General features: G+C 37.3%; 1 protein-coding gene across 11 annotated transcripts in view; it reads right to left on the bottom strand.

Annotated features, from left to right (window-relative positions):
* Positions 1–23,592, bottom strand: part of HMCN1 (hemicentin 1) — a 433,480-nt gene that overhangs the window by 384,417 nt on the left and 25,471 nt on the right. For 3 of the 11 annotated variants that reach the window (XR_005558453.1, XR_005558452.1, XR_005558451.1), the window contains exons 2-3: positions 7,904–7,990; positions 7,400–7,451 (exon numbers count right to left, since the gene is read on the bottom strand). The exons of 2 other annotated variants lie outside the window; for them this stretch is intronic. The gene's annotated coding sequence lies outside the window, so the exon portion shown is untranslated. Of the gene's footprint in view, positions 1–7,399; positions 7,452–7,903; positions 7,991–12,036; positions 12,053–12,114; positions 12,134–16,543; positions 16,607–23,592 lie in introns of those variants that run through there. 6 more of the 11 variants (XR_005558456.1, XR_005558449.1, XR_005558455.1 and 3 more) reach the window with 4 other exon arrangements.

Genomic DNA, 23,592 nt, shown 5'->3' with positions numbered 1-23,592 from the left:
CATACATCACATTAAACCACACCCTAACCATGGTCCCTTGATTAAGCCACAAATCATGTAATGTGCTATCTAATAGGTAACTGTGGGAGGAAGTTTTTGTAGAAGGGTTGGGAAAATGCAAGGGATTTTTGACTAGAAAAACAAAAAAACCTTTCTTCATTCTGCTGTTCTTGAATAGAAACTACAGAAGGACTTCTGGAGAATTCCTTAAAATATGGCTTTTTCAACAAACCTGGGAGTTGCTGAAAACAAAAAAAAAGCAAATTTGTTGGCTGCATCAGGTATAATATTCTGATGCACTCCCTCTCACCACTTTTTTTAAATTCACATTTAATTGTTTGAAGTGACTTTTGTACAATGTTTTAATTGTGGTTTTACACCACTCAGAGTCACTTTGTATGAGATGGGTGGCCATATAAGAAAGATAAAGAGATGGAGACAGAGAGACAGACAGAATGCAAGTTATTCTTTATCAGGTAGATTCCCAATAGTTTTAGAAATAACAACAATCTCTATACACCTCTACACATACACCAGTTCTAGCAACAACTGTAATTTCAGAAAGCCAAAAGCAATACTCTGCTTCGATCAAAGGTCTTTTCATCAGGTAGTTGGCTGATAGCATCTGTGTCTATATATAGACAGAGAGACACAGATGCCACCAGTCAAATACCTTATGAAAAGATCTCTGATAGAAGCAGAGTGATGCTTTTGGGTGTGAGTGTGAGTGTGTGTTATACAGTTTGGAGACTACAGTTTCACTGGAAGTCTGGGAAGGAAATCAAAGAGCAGTAGCTGAGATTTTGAGGGATCAAGAAGAAGGCAAGAAGAAGCAGCTGAGAGCAGGCTAAAGAAAAGGAAAAAACAATTACACAACAAAGGAATCAACAAATTTCAAAGTTACATTGTGTGCTTGTAAAGCTTATTATCAAGTGACTCACAATCTGGAAAGAAATTGGAACAGAGTATCTGCAGGGAGCCTGCTGGAGACAGACTAGATTAAAAACTAGGAATGAAAGTTTAGACTTTAGAGTGACTGAAATGATTGCAGCAGCTCTTAAACAATCCCAAATATTAATAGCAATGATGTAATAGATTGATTCAGTACATAGAGTTACAAGGAACTTACCTAAGGACTCTGTATAAACAATGCAGCTGGCTAGCTGGAAAAGCTTGCTTATATGTCATAAAACAATTAGTTTTTGCACTTTATGTTAGCAAAATTAAAGCTCTACTTATGTATCTGTTGAAAAATAAACAAAGCCTGTGAGGGTAAAACACATTCCTTCTGGTATGTTTAACATCCAAAATAAACCTGTGATAAGCTGAATTGACCTCATGGCCTCCCTGAACCATGAGTTAGCCATCCACACTATATGATTGGCAAATGTAACCACTAAACTAAGACCAAGCAAAACATTGTGGCTATTGTAGCAAAGTGTAAATTCAATCGGTAAGCCATATAACTTATAATCCATTTCTTTTAGAGCAATCAGCTGGATTGATTATAACACACTAACAAAACATATGATTCACACTAGTTTTGGCTGTTGCTATACCATTCCAGGCATTGATTCATTAAGATTTGTGCAATAGTATATTGAGTAAACCCAGTTAATGGTGTATCATTTGATTAAGTTGTAGTTTGTTTCACATTTATGTGAAGTATAAAACTATTATTGTGGCTTCGCACAATATAAGAACTCAACTGCATTACACAGTCAAAGTTCCAGTATTCTTTACAAGTGACCATTCAGTATTGACTGTGGCTGATGGGAATTGCAGTTCAGCAATTTCTTATTTTTCATCCTTGCTATAGAGAACAATTTGCATTGCATGACTGCAGGTGTGTCTCAGTTTTTTATTTAATTGCTATTTTTAAAGTTCTAATAAATTTGAGTAAGGCAAATACAGTATCTACAATAGAAGGAAGAAGAATGAGCTATAACAATCCTCCAAAAGGGTGAGAAATTTAAGAACAAAAGGCAAGTTATATAAGGTGCAATTTGCGCCCATGAATGTTAATACAGAAGTAAGTCTGTAAGATATACCCTGATAGGTATATCTAGAACTACAATCTCTGAAGTCATTTAGAGGTTGCTTTAACATATTGATAAGATACATGTGGAATGGCAGATGTTGCGAAACAGCATCTGGAGTATTATGGATTACCTATCGTTACCTAATAGATATCGTTGGATTCACACTTTAAAAAACATGGTTTGTTGAACAAACTAAAGCAAAGATTTCCAAAAATCATAATAACTGTCATCATGACAAATTAAAATCAGAGCAATAGGTGCATGATATAACACCAATGCTGTGAATTATCATGATTACATTATTTTGATGTTGTTGTGACTTGTCATGGATGCCTTTGACCGCATTATAGTTTAGTCCACTCTCTGAATCCAGTCTCTGAAATTGGGTATTCTGTTTTGTACTCCCTGGTTACTTTGTAGCAGATAATCAACTTGTTAGGAGTTTTCAACAGTCATCCTATTGACATGAAAATTTGACACATTTTGTTAGCTAAACAACACATGGCTGGGCTATATCTTGATAAAATATAAATCATGGTTTATACATCCTAGTGGTTCTATTCACATAAGCTGGTAAACCAAAAGTATATAAACCACATTATAGCTTAGCACAACTCATGAACCCAATCAGGAACACGTGCAGCTTCCCAGACTTTATGTGACTGTGAGGACTTTGAAGATGCCTTGATGACAATTGATAAACAGTTAGTAGCACTCTTTCCTTCCATTCTGAGGCAAGAAACACAGGAGGTAAACCTAAACAGGCTTTGAAAACAACTGAACATCACAACATCTCCCAATCCAGTTTGCACCATGGCCTCACTGCTGCCGTTCGCATATTCCAAAGAGTGTTCCACCTATTCCTGCAACTTTAACATACTATCCTGTCTGCCCTTTCTAATATGCATTTCCATAAGGTGAAGCCTATGTTATTTTATGCCTTTCGGTGGCCCAGTGCCATTTCCTGTCTACCATTTCTCAGATATCAGGAAATTCTCCAGGTACTTTCCCCTAAGCTGCAGAAAAGTGCTCTGGTAGAGTTTGTTTCTTTTTGCAGGAATGGAGATGCTTCTGGTATTTATTTAAATCATCTAAGGACAATCTGCATCCCTATCCCTATCCTTATGACTAGCTCATGTATCTTAGATGTCATGACCCAAACTAATGTACTTACTTAAGCGCTAGAATTAATAGGGAGCAAATAATGGAGATGTGTTGAAGATGACAGCCATCAACAATGAGACTGATGGACCTATTTGTCCCCTCTGCACAACTATCCTAGGTATAGCAAAAGAGTGTAGCTGGGGATGGAAAAATTCTTTCCAGTATTTTTATACTCATGATATTTATATTTCCGAGATGTATGACCTGAAAGACAAGGTCAGATCATCAAGGAGAAAATCTATTTATGTGGTCAAAAACGGCTTAATGTCACATAATCAATAAATATTGATGATGATGATAATCTATATGGCTCCATAAATACTATTTTACAAAATAAGCAAAAGACATTCAGGACACAAGAATGCAAAACAGCAGTACCTGTGGTTACTCTATTTGTATCAACCTGAAAGAATCACAATGTGTAACTAAGGTAATTTTATGAAAGGGATATTGAACATGCATGCTAAATCAAGTTTAGCACTGATAATGTGTAAACTATATAACCCACTGGCGAGTACCATGGCTAGCCATGGTTTACTGATTGACTTCCATATTTATTGATAGTCTTCACCCGTTTGTGTGACTGATCAGTGATTCTTGATTTGTCCAGTGTCTAGTGTTAAGAAATTGGCAATTAGTGTGCCCAATATAGACTCCAGACATTATTTTGTTCCAAAGAATTAATGGAGCATTCAAACAGACAAAAATCAGGATTTACAAGAACTTCTGGTTTAGTTATTAAGCTAAGATGTAGTAACAAGTCAATCCAAGATAGAAGGCATAATTAGTTCAATAGTTAAGATGTACAGGGAAATAATACCACCTGGTCTAGGGAAAAAAAAACAGGGCTTCCCTGTTGTAAGACCAGACTCTGAAAGCATTATTTAAAAAAAAAAAAAATGGAAGTTCTTCTCAACTTTTAGAAACAGTTGCTGTGTTATGGCCTAGATCCCCAGAACTAAGATTGCTCCATGCTTCTCTTGGCCCCTGATCTTTATTTTGTCTTGGACAAAGAGTGATATATGGTATTTACCAACTAAGACCAGCCAATTAAGTTTATGGTAAGTCATTCTGACTTCAAAAGGAATCTTGCTAAAATTCTGAGCTGATGATCTTGCGTACTATTTTTGAGCATCACAATTGGGGGTGAGCCACAATGCTTGTCTGGATGCAACTGCTGCCCTTAAAAAATAATATATAGGAGCAGTGAGTCATTCTGCCTCCCCTCATTGGGAAATGGTATTCTTGCTCTGTTGCCCACATCAGAACTAATGCAGGAACTAATGCAAATTCAAAAAAAGATGGGATGTGGAAATATAAAAAATGCCCCAGGGGATAGAGCAGTCAAGGTTTGGTAGGGTTACTATATCTCAGCTGAAGAAAATGCATGGGCCCACCAGATGCAGCAAAGTCTCTTTGCTGGTATCTAGAGACAATTCAGATGTTTGCAGTTTGAACCTGGTAGTCCTGGGATCTGGTTGGGGAGTGAAGTCAAAGACATACTTTGAGTGCATTTCTCATTTGGGGCTTAGGAGATCTAGTTCCCACAGTGGCAAAACCTGTTTGAAGCCCAGTTACTAATGTCTTTTTTTAAAAGAGATTTATTGTTTTAGGAAGTGAGAGGCAGAATGCATCCTAGATGAAGAAGAACACATTTTTTTAAAAAAAAATAAACTATATTAGTTTTTTCTGATCTTGTTATGTTGGCAGATATGGTTAACTGTGCTGATAGTTTGTACAGGTCAATATATCTATAAAGGACAGAATAGGAAATATAATAACAGGATTGTTCAAAGGTAATAAGCTTTGGGGTGGAAGATAGAACTTAGAGTGACATTTTATATGCATTTTAGGTTCCAGAAAAGGAAGCATTCCATTCCAACAGGAAACTACTTCTGTTCCTTTTATGCACATATTTTCTGTAAATGCAAACAATGGTTCCTTACTTCTCCCTTGAATTGCAAGAAATCTGTGAAAGAGGAAGCCTCTTGAGAAGAGAGACAATAACTAAAGACTTATTGTCAGATTCATTTAAAAGCATCATTTGCACTCCAGCACGATTTGCTGCCTTACACATATCTCCAAGGAGAGACTCTGGAGATACCCAGTGCTACAAACCCCCATGAGAATGCCAGTTCTCTTGCTAAGTTTCTGCTTCTTACATTCTATTTTTAATTTTGTCTATGGAGAGTCTCAATCATCCAGGTCGTATTATCCCAAAGATGCTTTTTTCATGAGGCAACTGGACTTTCTTGATTTTTTTTTTAAGACATTTCGCTTCTCATCCAAGAAGCTTCTTCAGCTTTGATTGGATGGTGAAGAATGGAAAGATTTATATTCCTTGCAGACAGCTGTTCATTTGCATTCTTTTAGAGAGTCATTAATGCTACCTGGAGGCTTATCTGTGTCCTCAGAGTCACCTAAGTAGTGCAAATGTGTGTGGAGCCTTCTTGGAACTGTTGAAAGGACTGTATTGTAGACTGGAGATATATGATGTCGTATCCCTCTCCTCTGTTGAGAGAGGGCTGTTCAATTTTGATATAGATGGCCTCTTTGACCCCTCTTTCCAACCACCGGTTCTCTCTGTCCAAAATGTGAACTTTGCTGTCTTCAAAAGAGTGGCCTTTTTCTTTTAAATGCAGATGGACTGCTGAATCTGGTCCTGATGGGTTTGTTCTCCTATGTTGTGCCATACATTTATGGAGTTGTTTAGTTTCCTCAATGTACAGATCTGTACATGATTCACTGCCTTATACTGCATATAGCACGTTGATCAGTATGTGTCTGGGTGTTTTATCCTTGGGATGGACAAGCTTCTGCCTTAGTGTATTCTTGGGTTTAAAGTGTGCACGTATGTATGTGTGACTATTCAAGTGGGCCTTCATCAAATCTCAAAAAAGACCCAGCAGGAACTTCTCCATAACAGACCAAGAAGAAAACAATAAACAAAGCAACATAGTCATTCCATATATTGCAGGAATATTGGAAAAGTTCAAGACAGAGTTGAAGAAGCTTCTTGGATGAGAAGCAAAATGTCTTCAAAGAAAAAACAAGGAAGTCCAGTTGTCTCATGAAAAAAGAATCTTTGGGATGCTTTTAGCTTTGTCTTACAAATAGGACTATACACAAAAAATAAGGTCCTCCACCATTTCCCTGTCCTTCCTGTGGGTCTGACTTTCTCCATATTACAGAGAAATCTCTGTAAGAAATCCACATTCTGACAGCTCCCATCAGGAGACACCCTCTCCTGAACATTCTGGACAATTCATCAGCAATGTCCTGTTGAACGAAGGAAAATAGTTATGTCTCAGGCATTGTTACTAGCTACTTTGCTATTTTATATGGAAACAGCATAGAAAATTAGATAGCTAGAATTAAGGTACAAAGGAGTGACTGAATAATACAACTAGAAACAAATAACAGAATAGAATAACAGAGTTGGAAGGGACCTTGCTCAAGCAGGAATCCCTATATCATTTCAGAAAAATGGTTGTTCAGTCTCTAGCATTAGAGCACTCACAACTTCTGAAAGGAAAGTGTTCCACTGATCAATCGTTCTAACTATTAGGAAATTCCTCCATAGTTCTAGGTTGGTTCTCTCCCTGATTAGTTTCCATCCATTATTTCTTGTCCTGCCTTCAGGGATTTTGGAGAATAGGTTTACCCCCTCTTCTTTGTGACAGCCCTTAGATATTGGAACACTGCTATCATATCATCCCTAGTCCTTAGAACTTGTATTTTCTCCAATTTAATTTGTCCTTCTACAACCTGAAGTGATTCAAATATTCTGAATGGATTCAGCAGCATGCTGAAATATATACATTATTTTGTGATTGCAACTCCTATAACTCATAACCAGCAAAACACCATTTGCTTCAGCCAAAAGCTATGCTGGCAGGCAATTATGGGTGATGCACTCCTAACACTTCTAGATTTAATTCTACAAAGCATATGACCTACAATTACAATACAATGGATTCTGCCTATTATCACACATTTTGTGCAACTTGATATTGCTGAAGTAGAGAAAGATTTGAATGTCACAGCTTTACAGCTATGTGTGTATGAAGAGATTCTGGCACATCAAGAACTGTGACAATACTTTTTAATAAAAAGAATGGGATACAAGGCAGGCACTTCATTTGTAGTAAAGCATAATATGATAAGTTTTCAAAAGAAGTGAGAAAATGTACCTTATCTACTGTTTATGCCATCCATTGATTGAAGTGTGCTGTTTTTAAAAACCTAGCAATTTGGGAAACAAATAAATGATACAAAAATTATAATGTGTCACCTAAATATGAATTGGTCTTTTGTGCAAAAGATGGATCACTGTTGGGGATGTTGACAAGATATAATTCTAGTCCAACCAGCTCAATGGTGAGATGAGACCAAAGATAGCTAGGACTAATTTTGGTTCTGATCACAGACAAATAGATTGTCCTAGTTTCATCTGGGAATTCGCCAAAAGACACATGGCATAGAACAGCCATGTCAAACTCCGCACAATGTATCGGAGCTTTTTTGCCATTGCCGGCAATGGGATGGGCACGGCTCCGGTATGATGAAACCAGCCCATGGGCCAGCAGTTTGATACCACTGGCATAGAATGTTACAAAGAAAACTTCCAATGAGCTGAGATACAGATACTGTATCTTTCCAAATGCTGTTTTTCTTTCATTGTCCTGAAACCATACCTAGCATTGCCACCGGTGGAGGATGTTAGGAACTGCAGTTCCAGCAACTTCTGAAAAACCACAGTTGCTCAACCACTCAACTCTGTTCTAAAGAGAAGGGGGAAAAAGAGAGATATTAGGGCACTTGTAAACAGTAACACAGAAACCATATATTATGAAAGACTATCTCCAAGTGACATTCTTTCATGTCCAAAAAGAAACTCAACCACAGGAGATGATTGTCCAGGAAACAGCTCTATTAGCTGGCTTTCTCTGCCACACTCTGGTGCCATTTTCTATATTATGGGCAGAAGGGATATATTCAGCAGGAACTTTTTTTTCCTACAAAAGTCCCAGATGCATTTTGTTTCTTGAAGAAGAACCAGTGGTGGGATTCAGCCATTTGCACCAGTTCAGCAGAACCGGTAGTTAATTTTTTGTTGTCCAAGCCCAGAATGGACTTCCAGAAGTGGCATCCACAAAGAGAACCAGTTGTTCACATATTTGAATCCCACCACTGAGCAGAACCATTGCGCCTCTGCACTGCTATCCTTAATAGTTACTTCTCCCCCACTCTATTCCTATAAGTGGACCTCTTCTTCTTCCAGCAGGCGGTAATTTTCAAACAGGAATTGCCTTTCTATTTAAAAAAAAGCATTGGAAGTACTATATAATGTTCTACTGAAAACACAATTTGTCTTTATATGACTTGGTTTCCAAAGATTTTTGTTTTTGGGTTTGTAGCAGCAGCTGGCTTCCATAATTATTACAGAATAATCAAGGTCTTCGAATATATATGCTGTGGGCTCCTTCATTTCTGCATCTTTTCTTCAGAGAAATCTGACATCCTTCTCTTCCTATTATGGCAAGTATCTTATGGTGATAACTCAAGGAAGGGAGAGCTTTCTGAACTGGAATTCCTGAAACTTGCATAGTTTGTAGTCCCTACATCAGGAGATGTAAAGGGGATGCAATCCTCCTTTACTAAACAAAGAATCAGAGATCAGCAGTTCTTCTATATTAATCAACATAGAATATGGGTTTATAATCATATGTATATCTAAGACTGCCTTTGGCATTAGGCAGGAGATAGGTATGCTAATGATAGGGAGCATAAGCAAGAGTTTTGAAGGCTAGAACTGTGTGTGTGACATATTTATCTATCTCCCACTCCTTAAACCAGCTTGCTTGCTTGCCTCTCATCAATGCTCACTTAAAATCTTACTGCCAATGTATACATGGTATGAGAGGATATCAGCTCATCAGCCCAAGGTGAGACCATGCCCTGCACTTGCCTACTTATCACTTGACTTAATAGCAACTGATTTTTAATCAACCTATCTCAGTGATAAACTGAGGAAATAATGCATTTTCTGTGTGATATAATACAATTACTAACTTATGTGATTGCCTGTGATAAATTCCCTTATCATTAAACTAAGTGGTTCTCTGAGGAAGAGATTTTCTGCAAAATTACACCAACTGATTGATTACTATGGACTCTTAGAGACCACATACTGTAGGTAAATATTCTTTATGATGATGCACCAAATGAGCTTCCATTATTCATTAAGATTATGCCAGGTGGCCAGACTTTGCCTTAATAATGCACCTTGTGCCAAGGAGACAATGCTGGTCACCTTGACAAGGGACACCAATGATTACTGATGACAAAGTGCTTTTTGTCAATTCTGAGATCTCCTTCAGCATGACCAGTTGCTGGACATTCTTCTCTCCCCCTTCCAGCAGCTTCACTTCACTGTGAGGAACAGGAAGGGCTGTGTTATATCACAAAGTAGTTCCAAGGGGGTGTTTTATTTGACACACTGTTGTAGTGAAACTTGCACAGCCCCATTATTCAGTACTTGCTGATGAATATATGAACTAGCTCCATAGTTCATGGTGAGGAAGGTGTGCAGATAATAGTAGTCCCATTAAACATGCAAGTGATAGATATATTATGAGATTGGCCTTAATTAAGTCATGGATTGTACCCCCCAAAAATATAGCTAGAAGCTTAGAACCAAAGGATGTTATTTTCCTATGATTCTATTCCATTCCACTGTTGTGCTCCTGTGGTATCTAATTTGAATTCCTGCAAAACAGGAATTCAAATTAAAGAAATGAGGTCTATTTTTGCCACTTAGCTACTCCAGACAGAACTTCATCTCACTGGTAGTCCATTTCCCTTTCTGACAGATGGCTTAGTCTAAGTGAGGAAGATTTAAACAGATTGACTCAAATTCCTGTAATTGTCATTAGCTAAGTGATAATAGCCTGGCGTTGCTCAAATCTTTCCCACTTCAAATCCTCTCCTTATGTTTCTTCTCAGAGAGGGAAAAGTCATTCTGCCCTGAATGATATTCAAGGCCGATGTTTGTAATCTGAGAGTGAAGAAGTACTCAATGTACCTCAACACAACTGGAGAAAGGTGTCGCCTCTCCAATTAAAAGCAGCTTTCTGTAAAGGATTATAAGATAAGATAACCTTTATTGTCTTTTTTTTTACTGTGGACACACAGGCACACATTATCTTGCTTTACTCTGGAGCTGTTATGGCTCTCATAACAGAGAACATGTTCACATTCTGTGGCCTGTTTCGTCCTGCTCTCATATTTGCATGAATGCTTTTTTTTTTTTTAATTTTCCATTACGTCTATGTGTGCCAGTTTATGCCATGTGATAAGAGCCAGTGCCAAAGGGTTGGTCAGTGATATCTCAGCCCTAAGCTCATGGAAACAAGAGAGGCTGTTAAAAGGACATTAAACACCTCTCTTCCTTGCTCCAAGAAATAAGGGAGTATCCAAAGAGTCAAAAGGAAAGAATCAATTAGTTAAAAGGAGACGATACTATTTTCTCTTGTTGTCACAATTTTGTGAGACACTGAAACATGTAGGTGGACGCAAGCATCTTGATTCTGATGCACCAACATTGACAAAACATTGGTCAATTGTTTCCTTTCCATACTATCCATCTAGTGATCATTTTCTCCCCTAGAAAGATGCTATGGTTTGAAAGGCAAGCAGTGTGTGTGGGGGGGGGGGTGTATGTGTGTGTGTGTGGATCTGCTTAAAATTTTACAGTAAGCAGAAGATACCACGAAAGGGCTACATGGAAGATGGCTTGGCTTGCTCTTGCTTCTGAGTTCCTAATGATCAAAGCCAGAGTTACAGTTTGCATAATTACCCGAGACAATAAAATTCTTTGACCTTAACAGAATTCATTTCTGAACAGATATATGTGGGAATCCATTGTTAATTTCAAATTTCAAATCCTGAGGTAGATGTTCACTTCTGGCAGAGTGAGATAAATCCTAAGAAAGAGGAATTGTTGTACCTATAAGAAAGAATCACATTCTCCTCCTCCTCCTCCTCCTCCTTTAAAAAAAGCTTCATGAGAAAGAGAGGGGAGGGCTTTTCCAAGACGCATTATTTTTCGGATTATACTCCATTTTACTATTTCAGGTTTTACTATTTTATTCTTCTTAACATGCATACCAGCCACATATTAAATTATCACTGGGTCCATTTTGCCAATTTCATCTGGGCTGTGTATTTGCTCACAATGTGCATCATGGCCAGGTTATTTATTTCTCTTCAAACAACTTGTCTTTCACTTATATGGTGTCACATCTACAAACAGCATCCTGATGTTTTCTAAACTTCAGAATTCACAAACCTCCACTCTTCTAGATAGTTCAACATGGAACCAAACAGATCTGCTAGTAAAGAGGTATTTCATCATGCTGAAGCTGTACATATTTGTATAACGCTTTTGTTAACATGTCTTCAATCAACATACAGCCCAAAGCTATACACTTATTTGCTTTAATAAATGTCCCGTTCAGTTATGATTTAATCCGTAATGACCATAATATCTAAAAATGGTGGGAACTGGAGTCCAACACATTTAAAAGGCACCCAGTTTAAGAAAACTATAGTTCTCAGAATATTTACTCAAGCCTACACTAACCCAGATATGTAACAAGATCTGCCCACTCTGCAGTCCATAACCTTCATTCTAAATAATGTGGGAACCTTGGTTAGAAAAGTTTTTTCAATCCCTGGTTAGATACATATAACTTAAGTGGTCTTTGCTACATTAGTTATCATGTTTTTTAAGGTTAAAAATAAACAGATAGGAACATTTTCATACCAAAGGATGAGACATTCGTGTGACTGTGTAAACAGTAGAAATTCCCTTGGATAAATATTTTGCTACTCGGTGGCTTACTATTTTGGAAATTATGCAGGACTTTTTCCTATTTTCCGATTTGTCCAGTCTCCACCTCTGCAATATTTGCTCCCGGCTTGTTAAAATGCCATTCCTTTGTGAGGGGGAGGCTTGTTTTGTTCTCCTAATATTAAAAAAAGGGCACTGTGTGACTTGGTTGGAGATCAAACATATAGAGATTCCCAATCAAACAAACCAAATGGTTCCTCTTGATTTAATGCATACATTATTTTAAATAACACTCCCACATCTGGGGTAAAAATCCAGACAACCATTAAATAACAGCAAAGATCTGCAGAAAATGAAGAAAGTTTGCTGCTGTCTAGCTGAAATCTGGTAGGATTAATTCTTGACGAAATTACTGCCTATAATTCACAAAAGGATTGATCAAAAACAAATATTTCCTGCTCTGTGTGCCAAGTTTCACCAAAGTGGCACCTTCTTCATTCTGGGAATTGTATTCCATTGTGTCTCCCAGAATTCTTAACCAACATAACCAAAAACTTGGTTTGGATTGTCTCAACATGTCTGAAATGTTCTAGATTGCAAAGACTGTTGAATTATTAGTTCCAATATAGCTGTTAACATTCTTGGAAAGATTTGGTAAATATTCTTCTCAAACAGTGAAGCCAGTTGCATTAAAAAAGCACACAAATTACAGCGAAATTAGACGGACAGTCATCATCTTCATAATATTTCCCCCATCAGGGCTCCATTCTGGCTAAAGTTCTGCGATTTTCAGTTCACAAAATGGGAAGCAGAGTTCACTCTAAACAAAACCCCTCAATTTCAAGGAAGCATGATATACTTTTCGCATTCCTAGCAGTGCAGTATCTGGTTGAGATCTCTGGAGCTGCAAGTTCTAAAAAAAAAAAAACTGTTAAGAATTTCCATGTGTTGTTCATCAGGGAGTTAATTTAAAACACTGTAAAGTTGGTACAGCATTGTGGAAACGAATGCTTCTTTACAGTATATACACAAATGGAAAAATTGTAATAATGCAGGAGAATTATGCAACTGCAGGAAGTTAGGTATGAGTGAAATTGAAAAATACAATTTCCTTAAATTGCAGGAAATTAAACGTTATTTTCCAGGCAGAATTCTTACATTAAATAATGAAAATGATTTTTAAAAAATTGATATTAAAGTGTACATAATACTGTATTTGCACAACATGCCAGCCCATGTTTAACTGAAAAAACTCAATTATCTGGGTTTTCTCAATGCATCAGCCATAAAGTAGTTAACAGCATTTTAACCTAACATGTTGTATGAAGTCCTTGCTATAAAATTTTTGCCTCACCATGCTTTCCAAAAGTCAGAAAAGAGAGCCATTTTGGTGCAGAGGTTGACCAAGAAACCAGGAGACTGAGAGTTCTAGTCCCCCTTAAGGAAGAAAAACTGGCTGAGTGACTTTGGCCAGTCATTTCTTTCAGCCGAACTCAGATCCCAAGATTGCTGTTGTAGGGAAAATAGGAAGAGGAAGGTGTATTGGTATTCAGTTGTACTGTATATAAAAAGGGGAGGAGGAGGAAGAGGAGGAATTTTGACTTGCGAATGAATTGTGAGTCTAACTTAAAAAGAAAAAAATGGGCTTAGTCACTGAAGATGTTGTATTGCTCTCATGAATTTTAATCATCTATAAGTTAGCACATTCTAGACCATACTATAGTGATAATGAGGGCTAAGATAGATGATGATTGCAAATTGTTATTGGAGACAGAGCAACTAACTGTAAAAAAGACACAGGCAGAGGATAAGCAGCAGCAAGGAAATATATTGTATGCAGGGAATTAGAAAAGATGCTTCCTAATGTGAGAATCAGATACTGATAGAGGTGAGAGGAATGTTGTAGGAGGGATTAAATTCTGAGCAATGCTGTGTATTGCAAAACTTGTTGGGCTAATTTAAAGAGAAGATTTATTTTTAAAATAAACCTCAATGTATATTTATAAACTTATTTTCTACTACTATGTGTTCTACTTGGCAGAAAAAAAGGAAAAAGAGCTGGCAGAGGACAATATTCTGCTTGAAAGTATTTATGGCATGAAGAGCTGTCCAGACCAGGTCCATCTTCAAGAGAAAGGACCACAAGAAGGAAGAACAGGACCCTGGAAATTCCCTTTTAAAAGTTAGCTACATAGTGTTGAAGGAAAAGCTAAGGAATAAACAACGTGGCGACTGCTTTAGAAAGAAGGTTGCAGTTTATTAAGAAGAGAGCTAGACAGAAAGATGGCTCTGGAAGAAAAGAGGGGGCACATATAGGGAGTGGATTTTTGTTTGGAGTTGTTCCTGTGGCATGAACTTTGACCTGAGTCTGAATGTGCCTTTCTGGTATTCTGATAGTGGTGGGTTAACCCTATTATGTCCCAAATGTCATATCCTGCTTCCCTGGGGCTGTGGTTGATGACTCTTAGATTTTTGGTGTGAGGGATTGTTGATTCTAGAGATCTTTCTTCCTAATCCCAGTTTCCTGACTCCGGTCTTTTTGACAAGATTATCACATCTGTATTTGTGCAGACTTGGTTTCTGTTTGGGACAGAGAGACTTTGTGGGGGGGGGGGTTTGGTTTCTGCCTTTAAAATCTTTAAGGGAAATATATTCTGCCTTTTAAATATTTCCAAAAATATTTCTTTCTCGGGGGGGGGGGCTGACTTCCCACAATGGGCAGCAGTCACAGTCAGAGGATGGAGTTTGGAGAGCTGGACACAATTTTGTAGCTAGAAAATGAAATTAAAGTGAGAGGGAAACATGCAAATAAATCTAGTTTCCATCAACATCATACACTGCATACTTCTATAGTTTTGCATCTTTACAAATCATCCTAATTTGCACTTTAACCACTGCACCACTCATTCATTGAAGGATGCTTTTTTTTTTTGCCAGCTTCCATACATAAGTAGCAAAAGTAATGCCAATCTATATAATCCCTATTATTCTCCCATTCAGTCACTTCTGACGCCTGGTGACCCAATGAGCCACATAACCCCAGATGGGGCATTGTCTTACCTGAACGCCTTTTCTCAGTACAGAGATGGGGAATCCACTGGTGGATTCTCCATCTCCTGTACTGGAGAATGTCCATATTGCTTTTTTATGTTCTTATAAACCTATCCTTAGCGATAAGTATTTAACCACACTGACTTCCGTCTGCAATCTGTCTGGACTTAACCTAGTACAGAATTGATTTTTTGTTTTGTTTTGTTTTGTTTTGTTTTTGTGTTCCAAAGTATTCTTAGCAAATGTCTACAGCACATAGTTCAAAGGCATCATATTTTCCCCTTTGTTCAGCTTTTCTGATGAACAGGCTTTCATAGCCATATAATCTTTCTAGCAGTTCAGTCAGAGGTATCCTACTGATTATGTGAAAAAGAAATTTGTATTAATATACATACTGACAGCATTCATTGGTGCTATAGCTTTAATCATTTGTATCATTACATTGGTCAGTCAGAAGAGGTTACAAGTTAACTAGATTTAATTTTTTTTAGATCCTTTAAATCAGTGGTTCTCAACCTATGGGTCAGGACCCCATTTGGGGTCGAACGACCATTTCATGGGGGTCCCCAAACAAGGCTCTCCGCCATTTTTTTCCCTTTTTCTTTGGCCACGCCCCTGGCACCCGGTGATGTATAAGTGGTTGGGGGTCACCACAACATGGAGAAATGTATTATGGGGTCGCGGCATTAGAAAGGTTGAGAACCACTGCTTTAAATGTTGCTGCAAATAGAGAAATAAAACATTAAAACAGTTTTTGTGACAATGATGGAGGCTTTTGTTTATTAGATTGTGAGCCATCTCACTGTCTTCATTATCTCAAGTGCATCAATTTGAATGAATGTTATAAATACATTTTAATAATTTATGTTTATTAAATTAATTGCTCAGTCAATAAAGGGCAGCCAATTAGCAACTAAACATTGTAACAAGTTGATTAAAAAGCATTGGCACAATTCAGAAAAATTAAAAGTCTTTGAAAATGTAAAAGGAATTTAAGCACAGGATTAACTCTTTTTGTGAAATGAATGAGATTTAAATATGTGTCATTTTGACTAAATCATAATGTCAGATGAACCCCCCTGCTGAAAAAAATTCTTCAGCTATGATATCCAGCCATAAATGTTACCCAAAGAGGAAAACGTATGAAGGCTTTGTTAACACAGCACACTGAACAACTAACCAGACAACTACATTTTATTCTAGCAAGTTATGTACACTCAATCCAACTGTAATTCCACAATCCCTTGTAAATTGATGCTGATGGTATCTTACATCAAAACTTACTAGGAGATACCAAGGTCCATTATCACTAAATTAGCTGATGCTTCAATGTATTGTACAAATGAGAAAACTACGTTGAACACATTGACAGGTTACTCAACTAACCCATGGCAAACTGAATCATGGTTTAGCTAATATGTATCCATACCTTTATTTAATGACCAGAAGGAGCACTTTAGCCTTGTCAGTCAGTCTTATGCTGTTATATATGCTGAACAGTTTGTAAGAAAGATGGGAGAGAAATTTTATTTCAGATGAGAAAGTTATTTTTATAAAAATAAGAAAATGTGAAAAATACTGTTCTAGAATGTTTGAGTAGAAACATGCAATCCTTCATGAAAAAAACAAAGAGTATTTGTTGAAATTTTGTCTCAGTATATCAATAAAAGAAGGCTATTTCTTTGTCAATAATGGCAATTTCCCAGATATATTTATTTTGTTTTATGTTATTTTATGTTATTACATTACATTATGTTATATGTTGTTACATTACGTTATGTTATGTTATATGCTGTTACATTACGTTATGTTACTGTATGTTAGATATTTTCCTGCCTTTATTAAGTTTTGCAAGCCAGCCAGAGTTACTCTGTGTAAGATTGGTGGCCAATAAATTAATTTAATTTAATTTAATTTAATTTAATTTAATTTAAATAAATAAATAAATAAATATTTTATTTAAAAAAATCCTCAAGTATTACAAAGAGAATACTATTGAAGTAATGGACATTTTTCTACATTGTATTCCTTCCCACAAACTGAACAACTTCAATAAGAAATGACCAGATAACAAAATAAAGTAAGAGTTGGTCTTACAAAGCTCAGAACTTGCAATTGGAGCATATTCTTGTATATCATATCATCATTGGCATCATTGCTAAATTAGTCCTTGGACCTCCTTCAATTAACTTGATTCAACTTTTACACTATATGTCCACAAAGAAAAAGTGGTACATTATGGCTAACTAATTACAGCATTTTTCTTGAGTGTACATCCTGAGGGTTTAGCATAATATATATGTGGTAAATGTTCTACCCATCCCAAGAAAATAACATAGCTATAATGATATGTATAATTGCTGTGAACCAGGATTCTAGGTAACATGTCATCCTATCACCTTCTTTTGATCTGCTTTCAGGTTGAACAACTGTTTGGGAGCATTCTTGTTCACACAAGTGTCTAGTTTAATACAGTAATTTATGAATCATACAACTGAATGAATATAGGAGTGACTCTGATTAAAATTATTATTTGCTAATCTGGAACAACCATAACAAGCAGCTTTTGATGACGTGAGCATAATAGTTCAGGGTGTGGTAAAACATTGATTTGCTTTTTAGAAAATCATCAGAAGACATTAATTAGCCAAGGTCTCTTTTTTTGTTCAAAATGTTGCTTTTTTCCTGCCTTCACTATCTTTTTCTCTTCTATAGTAAGTGTCAATTCTACAATGACCCTGGCTGCAGCCATTTTTTTCTCATTCTAGGTTGCCACATAGAATGGAGGGAGGGGGGTTTGCCCAGGTGCTTCACTAGTCAAAATAATCTTCTGTCCCATGGGAACCAAGGTCATCTATTGCTCCCATGATCAGGGACTGGGCATTGTATAAGAAAGCCCGCCAAATGAATATATTGGGGAACGTAGTGATGGGACATTATACTATACTTTGTAACTGTGTAATTTTTAGTTGGAAATTCAGACTTGGTTTCACTTTTGATTGTGCTGATACTTTGTAACAAATAAACATGTTCTTTGAGGAATTTCCAAGCCTCGGAGTTTTGCTCTGTCTCTGTCTGTTGGAACTGTGACATTAAGATGTTGAATTATATGATATTTTCTATTAACACAAAACAAATTTGTGGGTCTGATTTTTGTTTTTAAATCAACCCAAATGCAAAAGAAATATTTTACTTTGTATTTCGGGAGAACTCAAATACCTCTTATTCTACAAGTCCCATTCGTACACAGTATTAATCTGACCATGCTTATTTTTTTAAAAAAAACTAAATCATCCAAGGTTGGCTAGATTCTAGTTGGAGTCTGCGTGGACATGGGCATGCTGTCTTGGCATAAGTGTGGAAGTGGTTTATCATTGCATTTTTCCAGTACAAGCTATTGCTTTACTTTTCCTTGTGATCACCTATTCAAGTTTTAATTCTAGTTCAACCCTATTGATGTTTTAAATTTGCCAAAATTAACCAGAAACTAAAACAATATCAACTTTGTTTTAAACCAGCAGGAAAAAAATAGTTTCCCCAAATCATCTAGTGAAATCTGCAATCTTCAAAGAGTTGCTTTTTAGTTGCAGTAAAAGCAGCCAAGAGTTTCATGGAACCTTAAAGCTTATACATTTTATTAAAAAATAAATATTTAGAATTTAAATGTAGTCAAAATTCCTTTCTCATTTGCAATAGCTGGTGTTGACATAATTATCTTAAGCACTGCTAAGTAAATTCACAGGCAATTGGAAACCATTGCCTCCACTCAGAGTGAAATAAATAGAACCAAACTTTTCAACATATTTTGTCAAATCTGTGCTGGACTCCAGCAATGTGAAAATGATTGTATTATAAACAATTGCTGCTGCTATGAAATGTAATTTGCTTTTGTATATGAAAAATTTGACTGAATTATTATAAGCTTTATGGAAAGATGCTTGATGAAGAAAACCTATAAATACTTACTTATGAAACTAGTCATTAGGACAGACAGTACACTCTGTATGAATTTTCCAAATAAAGGAGCCAAGTTGAAACATCTAATTTAAGGAGGAGATGGTGGTATAATCAAGAAGCCAAGTCAAGGTCATTTCCAAGAAAGCAACTTGAGAAGGCTGGCTATAGTGGAGTAGAAAAAGATTGACCCAGCAAAGCAAGAACAGAAGACAATTCAAAATCCACTGATTTTAAGAAAATAGCTGTTGCAAATATAATCATCAAATTTGAAACAACTTGCAGAATTGAATTCTGCTTCATATTTGCAGAATTCACTTTTAATAAAGTGTCAAGATGTGACTCTTCTGAATAATTATCTTTTTTAAAAAAAATCATTTGATTAATTTTGAAATCTATCGGCATGCTGATATATTTGTACATCTTTGAACTTTGTACAAAACTGAACAAAGGTTCCACATCACCACCAAGTCCTATTATGCTGCCTCATTGTAGTAAGGTATGTTCCTAGAAGGGATGTGGAAGTTAAATGCCAAAAGTATATACAGTATTCCCAGCAGACTCAACATGACAGTCAGCCTAGCTGCCCAGCTAAAGCAAGCAGGCACTTATATTGAGCAGCAATATGATACAAAAGGTCTACTCCAGAGGTCTTCAAACTTGGCCCTTTTATGACTTGTGGACTTCAACTCCCAGAATTCCTCAGCCAGGCACAAGTCATAAAAGGGCCAAGTTTGAAGATACCTGGTCTACTCCAACAACCAAAGTTCAAAATCATCTAGGTTCTTTCTGTCCTGTGCCTTCAAAGTCCAGTTTTTGCTTCCAGAGAGTTATTGCCTGCACAATTCTGATATTTGTGATTTACTCATTTTATTTATTTCTTAAATTTATATTATATGAGGAACATGGAATGTTAAAGGTTTAAAGATTTAGCTCACACTAAATCACACTAATTTCCATTCAATTTTTTCTAATTTTCTTGGCAAGGTTTTTCAGAAGAAGTTTGTCATTGCCTCCTTCCTAGGGCTGAAAGAAAGTAACCAGCCCAGGATTACCCGGCTAGCTTTGTGCCTAAAGCAGAACTAGGACTTCTGGACTCCTCAGGCTTCTAGCCTGATGCCTTAACCACCACATTAAGCTGGATCTATTTAACTGTTGATAGTCAGTCCTAAAGAACAAAAGCTGTCCATCACTTCAATATATTCATTGTTAATTCTAAGAGTTGGTTTGTGTATCTTTGTCATTAGTTTGATCTTCTGCATATTTCTGGTACTATTTCCTTTAGGACATAAATAAATAAATAAATAAATAAATAAATAAATAATCAGATTTGTATAGTTGCCCATGTCATGAAAGACAACTCTGGGTGATGCCAACAATCAGATTAAAAACCATAGATATAAAAACAACAAATAAAAATATATAAACAACTACATTGAGAAATTAATATCATAAAAACAAATATACAAAAGCTAGACAAGAGAAAACAAGAATGGCCGCCTCAAGAATAGAGCCATCTAAGCGTATCAGCAGTTCTCTGAGAGCCCCAGGCTTGATGATATAATCAGGTCTTCAGGAACTTCCAGAATACCATATCAAAAGGAATGGAACTTATCTATTATTTGCAGGGGAAGAATGTTTCATTAGGCGGGCACCATGGAAGAGAAGGCACATCTCCTGGATCTACCAAATATATGTCACTAGCTGTGGTATTTACATCATGCCTTACTGGCACATGTCACAGGAACATGTGATCCCCTTTTGCAACCTTCTGACAAGCAAAGTCAAAGGCAGGGCTGCTGATGGGTGACCAAATGCTAAGGTGAGACTTCCTTCAGACATTTCCTCCTTTTCATTCCAATCTCCCTCCCTCCTCTCTTCCTTCCTGTTTCCCTTCCTCCCACCCTGCCTCTCTCTTTCTCATTCCCATCTCCTTCCTTCTGAAGAAAGAATTTGAAACACCCCCCCCATATTTTCCCTCTTCCATATATTTATCAAACAAGGAAAAGCCTCCAGAGACAGAAAAGACAAGCTGCTGAGGGAACTAGCTTTAAAAAGGTGCATTCCCCTTTAAGAATTAGCTACTGGCTAGAAAGGAAAGTTAAGGAGCTGGCAGGGCACTTAAGAAAAAACAAAAACAAAAAACAAATGTAGCAAGTACTGGCTGCCGGCTAAGACAGCCTCCCCAAATGGCTCCATTCAAAAGTAAACAAATGCCACAGGCAAAATCCATTCAGGACAAAAAATACTTCAAAATCTCTTGCAGCAAAACTTACAGCTAACAATAGCAGAGCAATAGAACTACAACCAGTAACTCCTCACCCCAAAATCCAACATGAGCCATCAGCCACAATAGAAATTGCCAAACACTCCTTAAGAACACAAAGCCCACGTTACACAAATCCCAGAACTTCAAAGTCACAAAATTACATAAAAATCCTTCCACTCTCCCGGTTTGTAGTTCAGTTGATCCAGAACCGAACTGTTGAAATGGCACTTCTGCCAATAAACATCTCCTCTCAAGCCTATTTCAAACTTCATATTGTTTTTCTTTTCTCTTAAAGGTATAGCCTCCTGGCTGGAAAGCAAGCCCCCAGCCTTTTCTTTCAACACTTCCTTCCTTTCTGTTTCCTTCCATCCCTCCTGCTCTCTACCTCCCTCTTTCTCATTGCCATCTCCTTCCTTCCTGCCTCTCTCCATGCCTCACCTCCAGCCGATGGTGCCTTTCTTCATTCCTCGTGGAGGGCAACCCCTCCCCTGCTGTGTTTCTTGCCTGTTTGTCGCTGCCATCTCTGTGTGCGCCCAGCGCGGATGGCTGCCACAGAAGTTGTAGATTGGCTCCCAGCCAGCCAGTTTGATTTCCTCTCCTCTCTCCTTCTTTTTCCTTTGGTGCAGCTGATTCATCTTCCCAAGGCTGCGTCTTTTTTCCCCCTCCCTCTCCTGCCCAAACTGCCTCCTTTTATAGCCTCTCCTGTCTTTGCCCCCCTCCTTCTTCTTTCTCTTCCAGGTGATCCGGAAGTGCCAATCCTGGGGCCTTTGCCTCACCCCAGCCACCCTGCAGCTCCTGAGGACTCTCTCATGGCAAGTCCTGTACTGCGCCGCTTTGGCTCATTCCTTGGCTGGGCTAGGCAGGGCCACGTATCACCTGCCAGGTGCCAATGTACCACTGGTTGAAAAGCCCTGTCTTAGATAGCCCATCCCCATGCCATGAAGTAGTGCATGTCTGAATGTTCCCATATAAGGAAAATGTTTATGTTTGAAAAAAGTCTCTTAACATATCACAAAGAAACATCAACTAAGTCTAAATGCACCAAAGAGGTGCATTTTCTCCTTTATTTTAAGAGTTAACAATATATGACTTTCTCTACTTTCATCAATACTAACTATGGAAGATTTCCACCTAAATTTGCAATTCATAGAATTAACTTGACCATGAGTGTTCTGGGGAAAGTTCCTGTTCTAATAAAATCTTCAGAACAAATTCCATATATATCTGTATTAATAGGTAATGTTCCAACTGTCCAGAGAATTTATCATTTCCATTCAGATCTTGCCACAAGCTGAAGTGCAGTCATCCATAAAAGTCCAAAATGTTCTCTTCTTTGAAAAATGTGTTTGTAGAACAAACATAAAGTAGTTTTGCTCTTTCAATTTCTATACAGTATTTATTATGGTTTGGGACTGTAATGTGTATTGTGTGAACACACAGAATATAGAATTGTGAAAGCCTATAAAGACAATGGGGTTTTAAAAATGAGCAAATTGTATTTAATTTCTGTTTCTCTTCATATGACCAGATGCTTCAATAACAAGAGACTTAACATATTTAACAGGATCACTGGAACAATACGCTGTCATTATACTTATTATGTGAGTAAGTAGGATAGTACCGATAATATTAACATTTAAAAGGTTTGAAGTCCAACGCATGTCCATATCACTAGATCAGCAGTTCCCAACCTTTTCTATACCTCGCACTCCTAGAACATTTCTGATATATTCTCGCACCCCTTACAAAAGTTCAAAATAATGGCAACAAATTATGCATATACACTATAATTTTGAAACTTCTAAACCCAAGATTTTGCACCCCCTGGAATATCGTCAAGCATCCCCAGGGGGTGCGAGCATCTCTGGTTGGGAACCCCTGCAGTAGATGTTTTGGTTTCTTTAAAATAACTCTTTATAGGGTCATTTTGCTTCAAAGTTAGATAACAGGGATTGTCTGGACAACCTAGCCCGTTTTAATCAAGCTGTAATTTAAAAGTTACCCCTAGTTATATCTCTAAGATTTTGTTTTATTTTTGTGCCTTCAAGTCACTGTTCATTCCTGGCAACTACCTGGGCAAATCCCAGTTTTATTGGCAAGATGTCAAAAGTGGTTTGCCATTGCCTGTCTCCTAGGACTCAGATACAGTGACTGGCTCAAGGTCACCCAGCTGGCTTTGTAGACAACTAGAACTCACCATCTCCTGTTTCCAATGCTACACCAAACTAGCTCTCTACATCTATGAGATGCAGATT

Source organism: Crotalus tigris, unplaced genomic scaffold, assembly GCF_016545835.1.
Source record: "Crotalus tigris isolate CLP2741 ecotype Arizona unplaced genomic scaffold, ASM1654583v1 scf7180000018938.1368258, whole genome shotgun sequence".
NCBI lineage: Eukaryota > Metazoa > Chordata > Lepidosauria > Squamata > Viperidae > Crotalus > Crotalus tigris.
Note: the sequence above shows the minus strand (reverse complement) of the source record. Positions and strands in the feature narration are given on the sequence as shown.